Source organism: Camelus ferus, unplaced genomic scaffold (assembly GCF_009834535.1).
Source record: "Camelus ferus isolate YT-003-E unplaced genomic scaffold, BCGSAC_Cfer_1.0 contig299, whole genome shotgun sequence".
Taxonomy (NCBI): domain Eukaryota; kingdom Metazoa; phylum Chordata; class Mammalia; order Artiodactyla; family Camelidae; genus Camelus; species Camelus ferus.
Window position 1 is genome coordinate 1505153 of NW_022588424.1, and position 18170 is coordinate 1523322.

Consider the following 18170-nt stretch of genomic DNA (forward strand, 5'->3'; position numbering starts at 1 on the left):
CTTTGGCCTCTTATGTGAAACTTTCTCTGAAAAACATATATGCTTGATCCTAGCCCCGCATGAGAGCTAGGCAGGCTCAGGGTGCACTCACTTAAAAGTTCTGAAATGGACACCAATGATACAGCCATCCAGCCTCCCTATTGTGAAGTTAGCTACTAGGTACGTTCTGCAGCTGCAAAGCTGGATCACAAGGGCCACATTAATTTGGAACATAAATGGCTTAAAAGTTCCATCTTGCTTCAGATTGTACTAAATCCTCTTAAATAGACATTACCATCCAAGAAATTTATGTGTGCTTCAAGAGAGCCCTGTGGTTAGGGTACTAATAGACTATCCCTGGGTAAAATCCAGAACTATTTTTGCTTTCCCAGGAACTTCACGATTCCTCAAAGCCACATGATTGCTTCTAATGGTACTTTAGAAGCCTTAAAGTAGGTAGTTTTGTCAAAACCTACTTTATTTCCTGCTAGCCTAGCAGCTCACTCCATCTTGACATTCTGTCCTCCCTAGTATTCTTCCAACATACCAAGCTCAGTCCAATCCCAGAACCTCGGCAGAAGCTGTTTTCTCTGTCACGAACTCTCTTTTCCCCATTATATACGTGGGTCCCTCCGCTCCCTGCTTCATATGAAGCTTTTCAATCATTCCTGTATTTAAAATGAACATAACCCACTCTGCTCCAGTACTTCCTAACCATAAACCATGATTTTATTTTCTATCATACCACTTTAAATCTAATCTAGTATATATATGTATTTTTTTTCTTTTTTTGATTTATATTTGTTTTGTTTGTTTATGGACTGTCTCCATTAAAATATAAACCCCATGAGACAATTTTCTTCTTTCCCACCTTTTACAGCTATATCCCCAGCCCCTAGGATAGTGCCTGGCATATGGTAGGTTCTCCAAGAATATTTTTGAATCAATGTTCTGGAAGACAGAACTTAGAACAACAGGCTGTAAATCAGTTGTGCTGGTAAATTGCAAGCAATGTGATGACTTAGCCTGGGGCCTGGGAGACGAGGTGAGAGAGTAAATGTTGATTTCTGCAGAGAGTAACAGTAATTGCCCCGAAGAAGCATTTGTGTTTAAGTTATCTTAGTTAGGGGTGCACTGAAGAGGACTGAAGATGGCAGTCCCACTAATTATTTTAAAATACATCAGATCATGTCACTCCTTTGCTTAAAACCTTCCAGTGCCTTTCCATCCCACTCAAGTCAAGTCCACAGTCTTTACCATGATCTCCAAAGCCCTGCATAGTCTCCTTCCTCCCCTAGACATTTTCATTTTTATCTGACGTTATCCAGTAGTATTGCAATGTGAGTCACATAGGTAACTTTCAAGTTTTTAGTAGAAATGTTAAAAAATAAAAGAAATAAATTAATTTCAGTAAGCTACTTTAACCCAGTAGAGTCCCAAAATTATCGGTTCAACATGGAATCAATATAAAAATTAATAATGAGGTATTTCACCTTCAATTTTGTACAAAATCTTTGACATTCAGATTGTACTTTATACTCACAGCTCAGCTCCGTGTTAACCAGCCACATTTCATGTGCTCAGCAACCACGCATGACTGCCATACTGGGTAGTCTCTTCCTCAATTTTTCTCCTCCAACCACTTTGGCCTGCTTGCTCAGCCTCCCTGCTGACCCTGTAAGAGAGCCAACACATTTTTACCTCAGTAAGGTGGCCAGATTGAGAAATCAAAAATACAAGACACGTGTTTCAATTTGCATTTCAGATAAATATCAAATAATTTTTCAAGTATAAGTATGTTCCAAATATGACAAGGGACATACTGGCAACACACTGGGACACACTGACATCACATGGAATGTATTGGTCCTTTATCTGGCAGCCGTGCGCCTCAGGACGTTCGCATTTTCTCTTCCTTCTGCCTGGAATGCTCTCCCCCAGTTATCACACTTCCCTCAGTTCACTCAGGTCTTGGATCAGAGACCTCATAGAAGTTCTTACGACTTGATAGCAATTATACTCTGTGTCTCCACATCATTACTTATTATTTCCTTATCCTATATTATTTCTACTATGACAGTTTCTAGTTCTTAAAATCTATTTTTATTTGTGTATTTACCCCTCCCCCAATTAGAATATAGATTTTATAAACAAATGTTCTCACATTCGTTTTGTTTCCCATTGTCTCTTCAAGTGTGAAGAAAATTCCTGGCTTACAGAAGGCATTCAGTAAATATGTACTCACAAAGAAGAAAGAAATAGTGGAAAATAATATATATATACACACACACCTATATATATATATGTGTGTGTATATATATGTAGAAGAAGGATCAATTTTGAGTTGAATGTTCATAGAATAGAAACTTGACTCTGCTCCTTACCAGGGGCCTGATTCTTAATTTCTTAAAATGAAGTTTTATTATGCAACTAAAACACTACTGAGAAGATTTAGAAAGTGTTGAATAAACCACTTAATACTCGCCTGCTACATATGAACTGGTACATGTAGTGTCATGAACAAAAGTAACTGTAGTAATAGTAAAAAACAGTAATTTTTGTTCTTATGGTTGACAATCCTTAGTTGTCATTCCAAATGCCAGACATCTCCAAAATTTGAGTCTTTTTTCATAAGCTTAAGAGACATCTTATTTGGAGGCAAAACCCATCTTGAGGTGACATTAGGCTATTCAGAGTTCATATTTATGTAACAGTGTGACTACAAAGTCATGTGTCATTGCAGAAATGTTAATGTGTTTGACTACAGGATGCTGCCTCAGACCCACCTGTGGGTAGTTATATATTATAAAACAAATGTGCCATACATTTTCTTACATCTAAAAAACTGAATTCTCAAATACATCTGGCCCCAAGATTTCAGTAAAGGAGAGAAGACCTCTGTTCGCTACTCACCAGTCTCATAACTTTGCCAAATAAAACTTCAAAGAACAGCGTACTGTTACTCTGTCAAATCTTACTGCCCATTCTATTACTAGGTTTCCCAGAAGACTTGAGTCTACATCTTTCTTTTCCCTAATAATCATATATCTAGAAAGAAGTTTTAAATCATTTGGGGGACCTCTGCTTTAACATGTCCAACATTTTCCCCATCCATTGGAAATAGAGCAGGATAATGCCAATTAAAGTGGGTCTGATCATCTGTTCATAAATGAGTGGTCTTCTGAGTGGAGGAGGTTCTGAAATTACTAGCCCTTCATTTTAAGAAATACTTTGTTCCTCTGAAAAAATCCTGATAGAAAGGAATTTATATCCACTCCTGTGTAAAATGATGACTCTGTAGATAGTCGTGCATCCCCTTACTTTATACTCTTGGTCAAACCGCTCTGCTGTCAAAAAGGAGCATGAGTGCAATGAAGAGAGCAGTTGTTAAGGCAGACGGTGTGTTTATGGTGAAGATATAGCTGGTGAAGAATATAACTGAGAACTTGTTGATTTTGCATGCTTTTATCCACAAATGCTTTCCCATATGGCTTCAGTCTTGTGTTCTGCACATGTTTTTAAAACTTTCCTGAAGTTCCTCATGCTCTCTAATGATTGCACTGTGCTAATATTTTTTTTTCTTCCTCTTTGTCACGCTTGGGTGACCAGGTACCTTTCAGCCCAAAACATGGTCCTCTTGCCCAGGTCATGTTTAGCCTAATTATGTTGATTTGATAGTGTACAATTTCCCAGTAAAATATAGCAAACAAAATAATCCCAGGCATATATACCTACATGATGATGCCTTCTATATAGTGAAATACTTACAAGATATACCTAAGCCATTTTCTGTCTTTTAGTGCCACATACTACCATTCTCAACAATGCTTTTATTCACTGTTCCACTTAAAAAGAATATGAACAATAGATTGCTTAGAGTATTATTGTTATGGACTGATTGTTTGCGTCCCTCCAAGATTATATGTTGTAATCCTAACCCCTAAGGTGATGGTATTGGGAGATGGAGACTTTGGGAAGTGATTAAGGAATGAAATTGGTGCTAAGAAAGCACCCTTGCTCCTTCTACCGCGTGAAGACTGGGAGAAAGCACCGTCTATGAGGAAGCAAGCTCTCACCACATACTGAATGTACCAGTGCCCAGATCTGGAATTTCCTAGCTTTCTGAACTGTGAGAAATCAGTATTCTGTTGTTTACAAGCCACTGTGTACAACATTATGTTACAGCAGCCTGAACAGACTAAGACAATTATTCTAAACCTATCTTCTATAGACCTTTCTACATTTTCTGATAGATAAGTTGGGTGTTGATTGTAACTGTAGCTTGGAATATACCTAATTTGAAAAATAAATACTTTAAATTGATAAATATGTAACATTTTCCTGTAATCACTAGTGGAAACTCATATCCATACTTAATGCTACCTATGCCCTTTTCTGTACGAATTCCAGACTTAATGGCTCTTAACTTACCATGTTACAATGGACAATAACATCATCTGTTTATTTAGCATTTAGACAAGTACACAGCTGTGAGCTAGTGATTTTACCTCCTTCCCTGGTCCTTGTCTGAATATCTTAGAGTGGTTGAGATCAGTGGTTCTCAACCTTTGGCAGGCGTCAGAATCACCTGCAAAGCTTGCTCAACCTGATTGCTGGGCTCCAACCCAGAGCTTCTGATTCAGTAGCACTTACGACAAGTTGCATGGAGATGTGGATGCCATTGGTCTGGAGACCTCACTCGTCTAACCTCTGGTCCTCCATGTCAGTGTCTTCTCAGCCTCGTACTGTCTGCGTCAAAAGAGAAGGAAATACCACTTCCATCACTATCCCTAAGGGCATAGGGAAATTTGAAGCCACTTGGTATCACAGAACCAACTCTTAATCTTATTGGGCAATAACAATAAAAGATAGAACCGAGATAAATTAAGTTTTAACTAAAATCCTTCCATTCCTTTTCATTTTTCATTCTGGCCCAAATAGAGACCTTGTTTTCTCAAGCTAAACACTGTCACAGATCTTTCCTTGTTATGGTTATTTTCTTTTTTCAGTGATGTTCTTTTTATTCCTCTCAAGGAGTTTAATTTTGAACATATCTCAGAGCCTTGGGCTGTATTCACAGAACTGTTTTTGATTACTGTGTCATTCTACAATCCCCTAATTTACAAAAGTCAGTGAAAAAGGACAAAAAATAAAAATTGTAACAATATAGGAACATATGTTAAATGTTGTGAAATTCAAAACACCATTCAGAAAGTTCATAAAGAAAGACTTTCTATTGGTTGAGCTCTTAAAACGATCAGAATTAAGCCATTAGCTCAATTTTTTAAAAAGCAACCAAAAACCCTGTAAAGATATAGCTCTGATTTTGCCTTCTTTGATAGTTGTACTGTTGCTGGAAAGAATAAATACCTAGTCTCCACTAAAAGTAATCTAATTCATCAAAATATTTTCTCTCATTATAGTTAAGAACACCACACAATGAATTTCTTGACATGATGATTATTAAGTGCCCTGGGCCGTTGTTCCACACTTAGGAGTCCTTCCTTTCTCACCACCGGCCGTTTCACTTCAATTCTGGGACTGTTGATACAAGAGTTGGTCCAGGAGGTTGAGGGAACCTGTGTTCTGTGGTTGTACTGCAGGGCAGGTTAAGGACGGATAACTAGTAGAGGTACTTTTCAATGAGATGGCAATCCATAGAACACTCTTTGAGAGCAAGGAACAGGAATTTAAGTAGATTCTGATAAGAGCTGGATAAGGGTTTTCAGAAGTGGACAGGAATTGAACTTGTTCCAGCACAGTGGATTTTTTTGTTCCTGTTTCCAAGACTGTTCTTAGCATTCTTATTTCCCTTTTGGCCAAGTGTAATTGATTAATTTTTTTGTCTGTCCCCAATCTTATTGTAATACCTGTCAGGAGAATGAATCTATAATGATTTTCTTTTCTCACTACCATCCTAATATTGTCACTGGAAATAACTAACATGCCATTCTGTATTATTAAGAGATTTGTTACATGAGCGATAAAGATCTAACATTCCTTATCTCATCCTATAGTCCCATTTTGCTTGTAAAGGAGCTGGCTCGGATAAAAAATTAGCTTGGTGCTCAGGTTGAATTCATTCTGTGAAGTGATCTTATTCTAAATGCAGTACAGGAAGATTCCCTTGTTCTGAGTTCTGATGTGGGGGAATTTATCCAATGTAAAAAAAATGCTAAGGAAATACAAACTATAATTACAGTGCATTTAAAAGAACAAGATAGGTCTTGTAATGCAAGCCCTCATTTGTATATAATAGGAAAAGAGAAAAATAAGAATAAAAATCTCTACCATAAATTAAAGATAAAACCAATTGGAAAGTTTGATTCATGAATATATGTGTCTGCATGCATGCTCACCTATGTATTTTGTATCCTTTACAAAATAACAGACCTGCTCAATTTAGTAATCATGATAAGGCTGTGTTAAAAAAAAATGTTATTATATATTATGGATCCTACTGTTTACATGAAAATGTAAGCATAGAAATCTGAGAATTGTAGACGATAACTGTTAAATATATTTTTAAAAATTTTGCAAACCTGAGGAATTCTCTTTGACTTCTAAAGGAGAGCTCCATATTGAGATCTGCAAGCAGATCTTTGCAAATACTTATTCAATATACTTTGTGTCTAGAAGAGTTCAGAGGTGTTGCCAGACAGAACTTTTGGCAAAGGATTTGTGTGTGTGTGTATGTTTGTTTATTGCTACTTTCAAAGAATAATAAGAACAACTATACACTGACTGTTTACTAGAGGCCATGATCTATTGCCATCCTGATGCAGGCATGGTCTCCTGTGTGAGGTAGGGTTATGTATTGCTATTTCGCTGGTAGGGACAAGGGCTCAGCAAAGTTGAGACACTTCCTTAGTGTCACACAGTCAGTAAGTGGCAGAGGCATAATTGAAACCTAGTTTTTGTTCAGCTCCAAAGTCAATGCATTTTCTCCACTATTCTCTAAGACTTCTTTCTGAAGTCTTAAATGCAGAAAGGCCTCAAAGAAGGAATTAAGTCATAAGTGCAAAGTTAGAGCACCACTGATTGCAGACAAGTAAAAGTGTGCGTTTTCTTAATTCACATTGCATGAGATCTAGCTTCCTAGATTGTAAGTGCTACAATTTTGTGACTGTAGTTCTTGCACATGAAATATCCTGTTTGTATGGCACTTAGTACAATAGACGTGGATATGTGTTTTAAAGGTGTTGCTGCTGCTGTTAATAGATTATACTCATTCATAGAAAGGCCCATTCACGTTCGTAAGCTTTTGGTAAAATAGCCTCAGTGTTTAGAAAAAAAACCAAACCCTGTCAGAGCAAGTAACTACACCCTGTAAAACTCTTAATAGAATGAAAGTCTGGAATCCAGAATTGCTGTTTAGGTTTTCATAATTAATGGGAGGTTTGTGTGGACACTGGATACAGACGTTAAGGACTCTATGACAATAGATAATACTTCTCATCTTAGAGAGGTAAGCTTATTGAAGAGACATTAAAAGTAAATAAAATTTCCAGTCAAACCTAGGCCCAGAGATATTGGGTCATTTGGATGTTTCAGCACTAAACTGCAGGGCCACCAACCTTGACTTTCAGTTGCTTACAGAACCTAGTGCCCAATTAAAATGCTCCTTGGCAAGCAACTTTCTTGAGCAAGGCAGACTAATTACTGTAGGGAATGAGGAGAGAACTATGCTTTAAATCATACTGTCTAATCTCAGAAGGAGAACAGGTCAGTGCCAAGAATACAGCTGCAGAGGGTAGTGAACAGGAAGGAATAAAATTTGCACTGGTATTAAATCTTACCTACCTGAAAGGGCACTGAATGACACTATACCTCATTCTTGGGCTTATTTGTTAACTGTCAGAAAGTTGAATGCGCATGAAATGTTTTACAAACTTGTGCATCTAATACTTGGGTTTTTACCCTATTCATATTTTGAAGTTACTGTTGCATTGGAGTTGGTGTTAAGTATCATCATGTATGATAAATAACTGCTTCAAATGGTTTTCCAGTGAATGGAGGTGAACATGGCTTGCCTTCTTTGATGTTTTTGTTCTTTTATCTGCTGTATTCTGTGGTATCACATGCAAGAAATAAGCAAGGGGGGTCTCTGTGTTTTCTTCAGCATAATAAGGGATGACACTGTCTGACATACTTTTTAATGATTTACATCTTGAGAAAGAACCTGTGTATAATGGTAATTCTCATAGCTGCTGAAAAATCTCAGTAGATTTATAGCCTTTTCCTGAAAGCTTGACCTGCTTCGCATTTCAGACACACACACACACACACACACACACACACACACACACACACACACACACACACACACACACACACACACACACACACACACACACACACACACACACCCTTACCAGAATTCTATAAAAGGTTTTGGTTTTTCTCCTCTAGAAAAATGAATTTTGACTCTTACAGGCAGTTAGGTTACATTCAGTACAGTCTTATTTACTGCTGGATCTTTTTATTGTATCCTATATGCTGTGCATTCAAAGAGGTACTGTCTGCTTTTCTGTGACCACTTCTTTCTTTAGGGCTATATTGCCAAATCATATGTGTGCACATGTTGCTTATGCACTTGTTAAAAGTCTTGTCTCCAACCACTGAGTCTTAATTTGTGTTTATGCATGGCTTTGCTTCTTTCTAATGAGCTCTGCATGACGCTTTCTATAGCTGTCTGATGTTTCAGCTCTTGTTCTCTTCAGCAACTGCGTTGTTTCTGCTCCATATGTATTCACCTTGCTCTGGTTAATGGTATGGAGCTCTGAACTCATATGAAAAGTTGCTGCCTATTTGAGATGCAAGCAGAAAATCCACTATGCTACAAAGATAGAGTATCAGTTTTTTGCTTAACATCAATAAAACTTCCTCTGGGACTCATAGTTCAGAAGTGGCTCAAGGGGATTATTTCTTTAATGCTTTTCTTCTACTATTGTGAAAAATCCGTTCTGTGGCTGAAGGCCCTCTGTGTATAGTAGTCTTCGCGGTAAGGCTGTATGAAGAAGAATTTGAAAGGTGATAACACTTCTTCTAGGAGTGTCTCCTACTGAGGGATGAAGGAGGACTGTCTGTAATCCGTAGAGCACTGCTGTCCCATAGAACTTTCTGTGATGAGAGAAGTGTTCCATACGTGTGTTGCCCAGTGTGTGAGCCACTAGTTACATGTGCTGTTGAGCACTTGAAACGTGGCTAGTGTGAATAAGGGAATGAATTTTAAATTAAAGTATAGTTGTGAACAATATTATATCAATTACAGGAGTACAATATAGTGACTCACAGTTTTAAAGGTTGTCTCCATTTATAGTTATTACAAAATGCTGGCTATATTCCCTGTGTTGTACAGTATGTCCTTGTGGCTTATTTTATACCTAACAGTTTGTACCTCTTACCCCTATGTTGCCCCTCCCCCTAATGGTAACCACTAGCTTGTTCCCTACATCTGTGAGTCTGCTTTTTTTGTTATACTCACTAGTTTTTGTATTTTTTAGATTCCATATATAAGTGGTATCATACAGTATTTGGCTTTCTCTGTCTGACTTACTTCACTTAATATAATACCCTCCAAGTCCATCCATGTTGCTGCAAATGACAAAAGATTTTTCAATGGCTGAGTCGTATTCCATTGTATGTGTATTATACCATATCTTCTTTATCCATTCTTCTGTTGATGGACACTTAGGTTTATAAAATTTATTTAACTTTAATTAAATTAAGTATGATTTAAATGGCCACTTGTGGCTAGTAGCTACAATATTGAATAGTGCAGCCCCAGAGGGTATCAAGAAAGTTTGTCCAGAAATTTGACTGTAGATCTATCTGTGTAGCCCTATTTTATATTTGGGGTTCTACCATTGATTTTCAACTACAGTGATTAGAAAAAATACATGTATGTATACTTGTATCTGTGTGTGTGTGTGTATAGAGTTAGATACAGATATAGCTATATAACTGCCCTTCAGGCAGCCATCAACCTTGATAGAAAGATGAGCACATGATACAATTAGAGAATGTATGTGTATTAAAATGTGTTCAATATGCTCAGTTGTTTTGATCTTCCTTGAGTCAGTTGGAGAAGAAAATAATGAAGTGCTATCATTTGCTCAGTTATAAATTTAAACATATTGTAGCATCCACTCATTCTTGCTGATACTGTGGTACAGGTCTTCTCCTATTTATAGATATTTAGAAGACGAGATCATGCAGATGCCTTTACTGTGTAAGAGGTTGCCCCTGGGCTTCCCTAACCCTAGTGCTCCTGGCATCCTGCAGATGTTGGTATTCTAAAAATCTGCCGTTTAGCCTTTTTGATGGATTAAATACCACATGGCAATGCACTGACTGCATTACAAATAAGAATTAAAAATGTGTTTCATGAGATTATGTTTTAGACTCAGCCCTGTACTTCACTAAAATTATCAAATCAATTTTTGAATTTGGGTATAGAACAGATTGTAGCAATATAATGCCACCAGTTGAATGCTGGGTAAAATTCTGTCTTTTCAGCATTTGGGGTGTGAAAGATAATGTTAGTCATTATGAACTGTACAAATCCTCTAGCCCATTTAGGTAGTCGTAAAAATTTATTGAATGTTGTTATTGATTGAATTCTCCATTGGAAAGAATGTTCAAATCACATGCCATTAGATTCATAGGTGAATATTAATTTTTTTCATTGAGTCAGAAATGTTGATTTTACTTGTCCCTAATAGTTTTCCTTCTCTTTAGAAATTTTTTGTTGGTTTCCATAATAATGTAATATGTGATTATAATAGGCTTATACAACAGAGAAAAGGAGGAATCAGAAAAGTTTATTAAACATTCAATAAAATATACTCATCCATTACTGTTATATCCTAATAAACTAAAGATAAGAACATAGAAACATTCACTTTGAAATCAAAATAAAATATAGATTTATTTTTACAATTATTTAATTTTTCTGGAGGTACAAATGCAATAAGATATGAAACAAAAATATTAGCTAGTTAGTGAAAAAGGAAATAAATAACTTGTCATTTGCAGGCAGTTTTTCCCCATAGGGAATTTTAGAAAACAAACTAAAAATACTATAAATTTTTACAATTTAATAAACTGTGTGCCAGCAATCATAATTTACTGATTGAACCTCTGTAGTTAGACTGGCTGATTTCACATACCACAAGGATGTGTAATTTTGGGTAAGTCACTTACTTTCTCTATGCCTTAATTCTCTGAGATATCAAATGAAGGTAATAATAGTACTTACCTCACAGAGTTATATGTACTAAATGGCGTGATTCAGGTAAATTAGCAAAGTACCTGGCACATAGTGATACTGAATAAATTCTAGAAAATTAATCATCATTGTAGTTACTTAATAGAAATTATGAAAATGATTCCATTGCAGTAGCAAAAATAAGAAAAATGTGAAGACATTAAAACTTGAGCATTTTAAGTTTTTTTAACTAGAAATATACAAAGAGTATAGATGATGAGTATTGTAAACCCTATAGCAACTATTGACTTAAAATAGGTACAAATAATGAGCCAAGAGTAGAGATAAATTGGAATAATAAAAAAAAAATACTTAAAAGAAAAGACAGAGAAGGAGAAGGAGGAATAAAAAGGAATCATGTTCCCCTCAGAATTTGAGACTGAATAGTTTTAAATGGCACAAATGGTCCCTTAGTTCCTATTGGATATCGTAATACTTAAGCATCAATAAATTTGCTGCTGTATTCTTCAATCTCACACTCTTAACCTTGTTTATGTAAAAAAAAAAAAAAAACTTAGTTATATTCTGTAATGGATAGCTTTGGCATAATTTATGCAAACTCTCAGCATAGCGGTCATGACACAACTTTTACTTTCTCTAACAACTTAAATATTGCCCATAAGTTTGAACTACTTCTAGATGTTTGCTCTCTTTTTTATATTGATGGTATGTATTAGCATGTCATTTGGGATATGTTTTAATTGTGTGTAATTGTGTTCTGCCTTTATGTAGACAATAACTTTCTCATTGTTTTCAAAGTACTTGATTTGTAGTAGAAAGAGTTATTTTCCCACATACCGTAACTGTTGGTGAACTGATCTGAGCAAGAAGTTTTAAAATAAAATGGAGGTAATGAATGATACCTAGTTTAATCACATAACAGAAAAGCAACTTAAACCTACTACATGAAAAGCATTGTGCCTCGTGATGAAGAGATTATATATCTACACACATATATATACGCATATACATATACATATATATATATACATACAGATATATATATATAGTAATTTGGTTCAGTTTATCATGTGTTTCGGGAATATATTCTATGTCAAGTGCTAAGCAATAGATATGCAAGTTCAGCTTTGGGAGCTTTTAGTTTAGTGAGAGAGATAGTTACATGAAAAGTATTTTATATTGTGTAAGAGCAGGGATGGACTCTGATGAGGGTATTGGTGAAGCACAGAAGAGTTATTTAGTCCAGAATATTATTCCAAAATGGTTAATAATCCAAAAAGAAAGTAATAAAAATACTAAAAATGCAATGTTGTTGATGATGATAATACGTTTCATTTATTTCAAGTTTAGTTACTTTTACAATTCTCCTAGGAAAGGAAGGAAAGTATTATTCTTTTCATTTTACTAACAAGGAGACTACAGATTGGAGAGGGTAAGTGACTTGTTGAATAGAAAAGAAATACTGTGTGACAAAGTAGGAAACTAGAAGTATAATTGCCTGACTCTAATATAGGGCCCTCATAAATTTGTGACCACATAGACTGTATGTAAATGTCAAATGCAGAAATCTGACTTGCAGACGTGTAGAACAAAAAAAAAGAAAGCAGAGAGGGTTGAAGTGTCTGAAGGACTTCACTGAGAATAGGGGTGGGAAGGATTGAGATCAGTACAGAAATGGTAAAAGGCATTCCATAAATGAGGAATGATGTAAACAGTAGGGTTAGAAACTCTCCTGATGTCTTCAGGAGACAATAGATACACATCTTTGATGAAGTGGAAGTTGTACAAGGATAAAGATGAGAAATGTAGTAGAGATTGTAACCATTAATTGGAATGAAAATTCCATTGCCTTTCAAGAATGAGCCTAATTATAGCAAAGAAGTGGCTTAAATATTCAATTTGATTCTGATTATTCAAACACACCTGCCATAATTTATTCATGCTTCTGTTAATAGACAAAGTGACCTGGGAAGTCGTCTGTACCAAGAGACACGTCATTGTCCAGTGACTTAGTAACATTTGATCTTTCCAAGACTACTTGCTTTATAAATAAAACATTTCCATATTGAAGGAGAATTTGCCTTTTATACAACCACCTGCACAAATACAAACATATTTTTTTAGTTTCAGGGAGACTGTCTTTAGCAAAAGAAACCCATTTGTCATCTCTGAAATAAAATCATAACAGAAAGTTCAGCTGTCTAGAATACAACAATGAAGACTGCCTTCCATTTCTGAAGTCTCCTTTCAGTCAGTTTGACTAATTAACAGTTTCTCTGCCTCTACTCTGGGTTTCTTTTCTTCCTTGTTTTGTGTGAGGCATCCCTTGATCAAACAGGTAAACCTCTGGTTTATCATTGCTCTTTGTATTTCTTCCCTACTCCAGACATTGACCATAGAAATGAGCATTCCTTGTTCTCTCTACTGATCTATGTTCTAGCCATTGACCTCATAGTCCAGCAGTATTGGCCTGTGTGCTACTCAGTCAGCAACAGATTTCATCCATCACAATGGAGGCATGTTCTTGGAAATGGACAGCTGGCCCCATGCCTTTCTTCTTCATCAAAGCAGAGAAACTTTTGGAGCAGAACTGTCATGACTCATAAGACTTAAAGAAGATGACTAGCAGCTTTGATTGTCATCTTATTTATGGATTAATTCAATATTTAATGTCAACTTTTTTGTTTAAGCTAATAACTGCCCTTCCACACCCCACACTGAAGAAAAGGAGATTATGGTGATTGTTTGCATTTTCATAAACCATCAGTGGGACAAATGGGACCTACATTACTTTGTGTGTGAGGAAATATCCCTTTTCTCTGTCATCTACAAGCACTGCCCATGCCAAGGACCTGTGCACCTCTAGGAATGTTTTGCCTTATTCATAACCTGAGGACAGCAGTAAAAATTAATCCACCAGCAGCTATAATAAACAAACCGTGTGCTCCACTGACAACAACTTCCTGCCTCACATCTTTGATGTATCTTAGTGGATAAGTTGTATGTATATAAGCCGGACACCTAGGCTACACTTCCCCTGGGAACCTGGGCAAGCTTCATGATCACAGCCGTCAAAACACTCCTGTATTTTGAGAAGCAAAACGTTGTAGATCTCTGCTACATATGCAAAAGGTGGGAAGCTATGGATGGCTGTTGTCTTGTAGATGAGTTGGGGCTAAGATTATATACAAGTCTGAGAAGTCCTTGGAAGGTGTGAAATGTGATTCCTAGGCCAGATCAAGTACAGCTGAGTGCTGGTGACTTTTTTGCCTTGAATAACATGAAAGGCTTTCATACTAATTTAAATGAACCTAAAATTTTGATTAAGTCTATAGAGAGATCATCAGACAGGCTGTTTCACTGAATGGATTGAATGATTCAAAGCTCTCAGTTTGGAAGCTCTGTAGGTACAGCCCCATTTGGAGGAATATGAATATTTCATGTAAAGGCTGTACCCTTTTATTTCTAATGGAGCAACAGTAAGTATATTCAACTTAGAAACAAATCCAAATTGCCTACATGTGTACATGAAAATCAATATTTAAATTTTAGCTTCTAACTTTTACTTTTTAGCATTAAAAATGCAAATGTAGAATGGCATTTCCAATCTGAAAATTACATAAAATGAATTTAGTGCTTTATTATTCTGAATTAGAGAATTTGTGTGTGTGTGTGTGTGTGTGCAAAATTTCCAGAAGGTAAAATGGGAAAGAAAGCAAATTCAGTTGTGTTCTCATAAGTAAAAATCAGCTAATCTGGTGTTATACATTTATTAAGAAAAATACTGCCTCTCACTTGGAACAATTTTAGCTCAAAAAATGAATTTCTCATCACTTACTAAGAGTTACACATCAAAAATGATAATTTAATTCATTTAGCTGTTTAAGTGTAGCATTTGCCTATGTGAATTCTGTGGTGCGATCAGAATAAATGTCAGAGCATGTGAAAGTTAACTAGGGGCTCAAGTTCCCCATCATCCACGTAGTTCTCTGCAAAGTTATTTACTAAACTACATTAATGTATTCCAACTACTAACATATCACTTGAAACTTTGGCTGAACTTTAAATTTATTATGGAAATGAATATGATCCCTTTTTAGAGAAGTCTAGTACAGCTGTGGGTTAGTCAAATAAGGTAGTATTTCATATTTTTTCTGTCATGACCCCTTTTGATAATCTGATCCTCTCCCCAAGGGGGAAAACATACATATAGATGACATTTTGCCTTTAATTTCAGGATGTTCATAGGTCCGTGAAGCTCTTGGCTCCAGGTTAAAAACTCTTAATCAAATGAATAGAACATTTGATTATAAATCAGCAAACTTAGATTCTTATTCTGACTTTATGCTGATGAGCTGTGTGACCTTGGATAAATTATGTATTTTTCATGCATTAAAATCTTCGTCTATAAGCATGGTTGCTAATATTGGTAATAATGTATTCCTTAATATAAAGGAGAATTTCTGGTTCTCTAGAGGTATATCACTGTACAAATCCAAGATTATATCATTATTAAAAGTAATGTATGGCTCAGATACTGTGTACAATGAGTAATACCAGTTTTATATATCTACATATATTTTTGTTTTCTTCTCCATATTAGAGGGATAAACTTCAAACTAACTTTTTCCATAGGCCGTTCCATTCTTACTGAGGCCTTCCTAGGACTATCTAATTAAAAAAAAAACACCCTATTTTGATACGAATTGATACATAGGTGATTAACAGCATCCACACTTGATTATCATTTATTACCTCCTACATCTTGGTTTTAAACAAAAAATAATGCTGTAAGACTTTCACTAAAATTGCCTTATGGCCCTTCAATCAAAGGTTTCTTTTGGATCATTAGAAGTGATAGACCTTCTTTAATACTAAAGTCGTGTGGTTTCATTTAAGGAATTTCAAATTGATGCCAGACGTTAGCATGACTTGAAATCATTTCATTTGAAATACAGCCTGTGTTTGGTCTCAATTTTCCTGTCTGATTTCAGACAAGGGTTGGCCATGGGTCTTCATGGTCCTGTGTGTTATTTAACAAATATCCCCCAGATCTTTCCATGTTGTCCAGATCCTAAAAGGTAGGTCTCTTGCCAAATTCACCTTTCATATCTTTATTGACTAAATCAGAGCAAGTAAAGACGAAAATTGGAACTGTTAATACAAGAGTCAGTCACTAAGAATAATGCAAACCAGCAAAAGTTAGTGGAAATGGAGATCCTTTGTGGTAGGATATGAATTGATTTCGCTAGGCTAAGTAATCATTTTGGGGCAATGAAATATCAACAATTGTAAATGAGAGGTTCTAATGTTGAAATCATCTTAATGAGCTATTAACAAATCCCAAGTGCTGTAAAAATCATTGGTAGATATGAAATTGTGGTTTCAGGGTGTATGGAAATGATTCATTCTTCCTTTGTGGTTCTTGAAATGCTACAGGCTCAATGGCAATCTGCCTGATTATTGTTGGACCTTTCTGTATTTCATTTCAAATGAGGACACTGAACCACAAAGTAAAGACCATATTCTGCAAACTTCCTCTGAATGAAAGACTGCCAACATATGCTTACAACTGCCATAGCTACCTACAAGTATATTAATAGTATTATTCTTTTTTTATTGGGGAAACAAAGGGTAAAAGATACACTCTTACAATTTTTTCCTGATTTTTAATTTATTCTTAAACTTCAGCCTAATTACTGTTTTAAACATAACATCTTCATACAAAAAGGATGGTGTGTTCATCTAGTAGTAGTAGTATTTAGAATCACATGATTTATTCAGGAAGTTATTTAAAAAACCTCACAATATGAGAAGGGGCATATAGTCACATAGAATGTACAGTATGCTTATAATTCTAAATTAGGTGAAGTAGACTTTTTTTTTCTCATGACATTGGTTATACCTGTAATGTAGTAGTTACTTGTATTACCATTTGTTTAATATCTGTCTCACTTGTTAGTAAAGATAAAGACATGATCATGTCCATTTCATCTTTACATTTTCTAGAACTTTTCTAGACATTATATTAATGTCAAAGAAGTCAGTAAGTGTTTCCTGACAGTTACGTGGATATATGTTGAATTTTTCAAATGTTTTAGGCAAAATTCATAGTACTAAGAATAAATGTAGTCTTCTTTAAAAATTATATTGAAAGAATCAGATAATTACACGGACTAAATTCACCCTTGTCAACAGTGTGCCCCGCCTGTATAGTGTTAACATGCCGTTGGCCTGTGTGCTATTTGTGAGATTTTCTAGTGGACCATGGCCCTTTTAAGACTATGCTCCTGATGTGGAGGCAAGTGTGTAAGTGACTCATTTGAAAAGGAGTCCTTTGCAGAGAGTCAGCATTCATTGGATACATCGTATAAAATAGCCATTTCTACCGATGACTAACTGGCTTTTGCAGAGACTTTCTGAGGCTCCTACTTCAACACTTTCAGCATTCAGAACGCTATAATCTGTCATCGTTTTTTACACATTGATACTTACTTCAGTGTGTAACTTGTAACTTTTGGACTTTCTCCTGCCTTCTGTCGACTTCATTTGAACTGTCCACTGACATGGCTTATAGGGACTACTCATAGAACTGAAATTAACCCTGGACCTAACCACAGTCCAGAGACTTTTCCAAGACACAACTTTCACCTTGTGTTATGTCCCTGGATTCTTCTCATGTGAATTGGCCCCTGTGACACACCAGGCTGGCATGGTATAGCATCACTCCATTCCATCTGGGCACAGACTCCATCTGTGGTATTAGCTTTAGTTCAGGCACTTTTTAAACTTCATTTTGCAACATGGGGAGTTGCTTTAATTTCCTTAAAACCCCTTAAGGTACATTCCTAATGTAGTTTAGTGAGAATGATTTCTTGATTTCTCCCTCTTTTCCAAAAAGGGCATGCAATTCCACCTTAATTTTAAAACATGTTAAAGTATAATAGTATAATAAATG

The 18170-nt window shown here is 35.8% G+C and overlaps 1 long non-coding RNA gene across 1 annotated transcript in view; it reads left to right on the forward strand.

The window, feature by feature from the left end:
- The window catches only part of LOC116662527, a 157516-nt gene that overhangs the window by 81528 nt on the left and 57818 nt on the right, over positions 1-18170 (forward strand). The gene's annotated exons all lie outside the window — the stretch shown is intronic.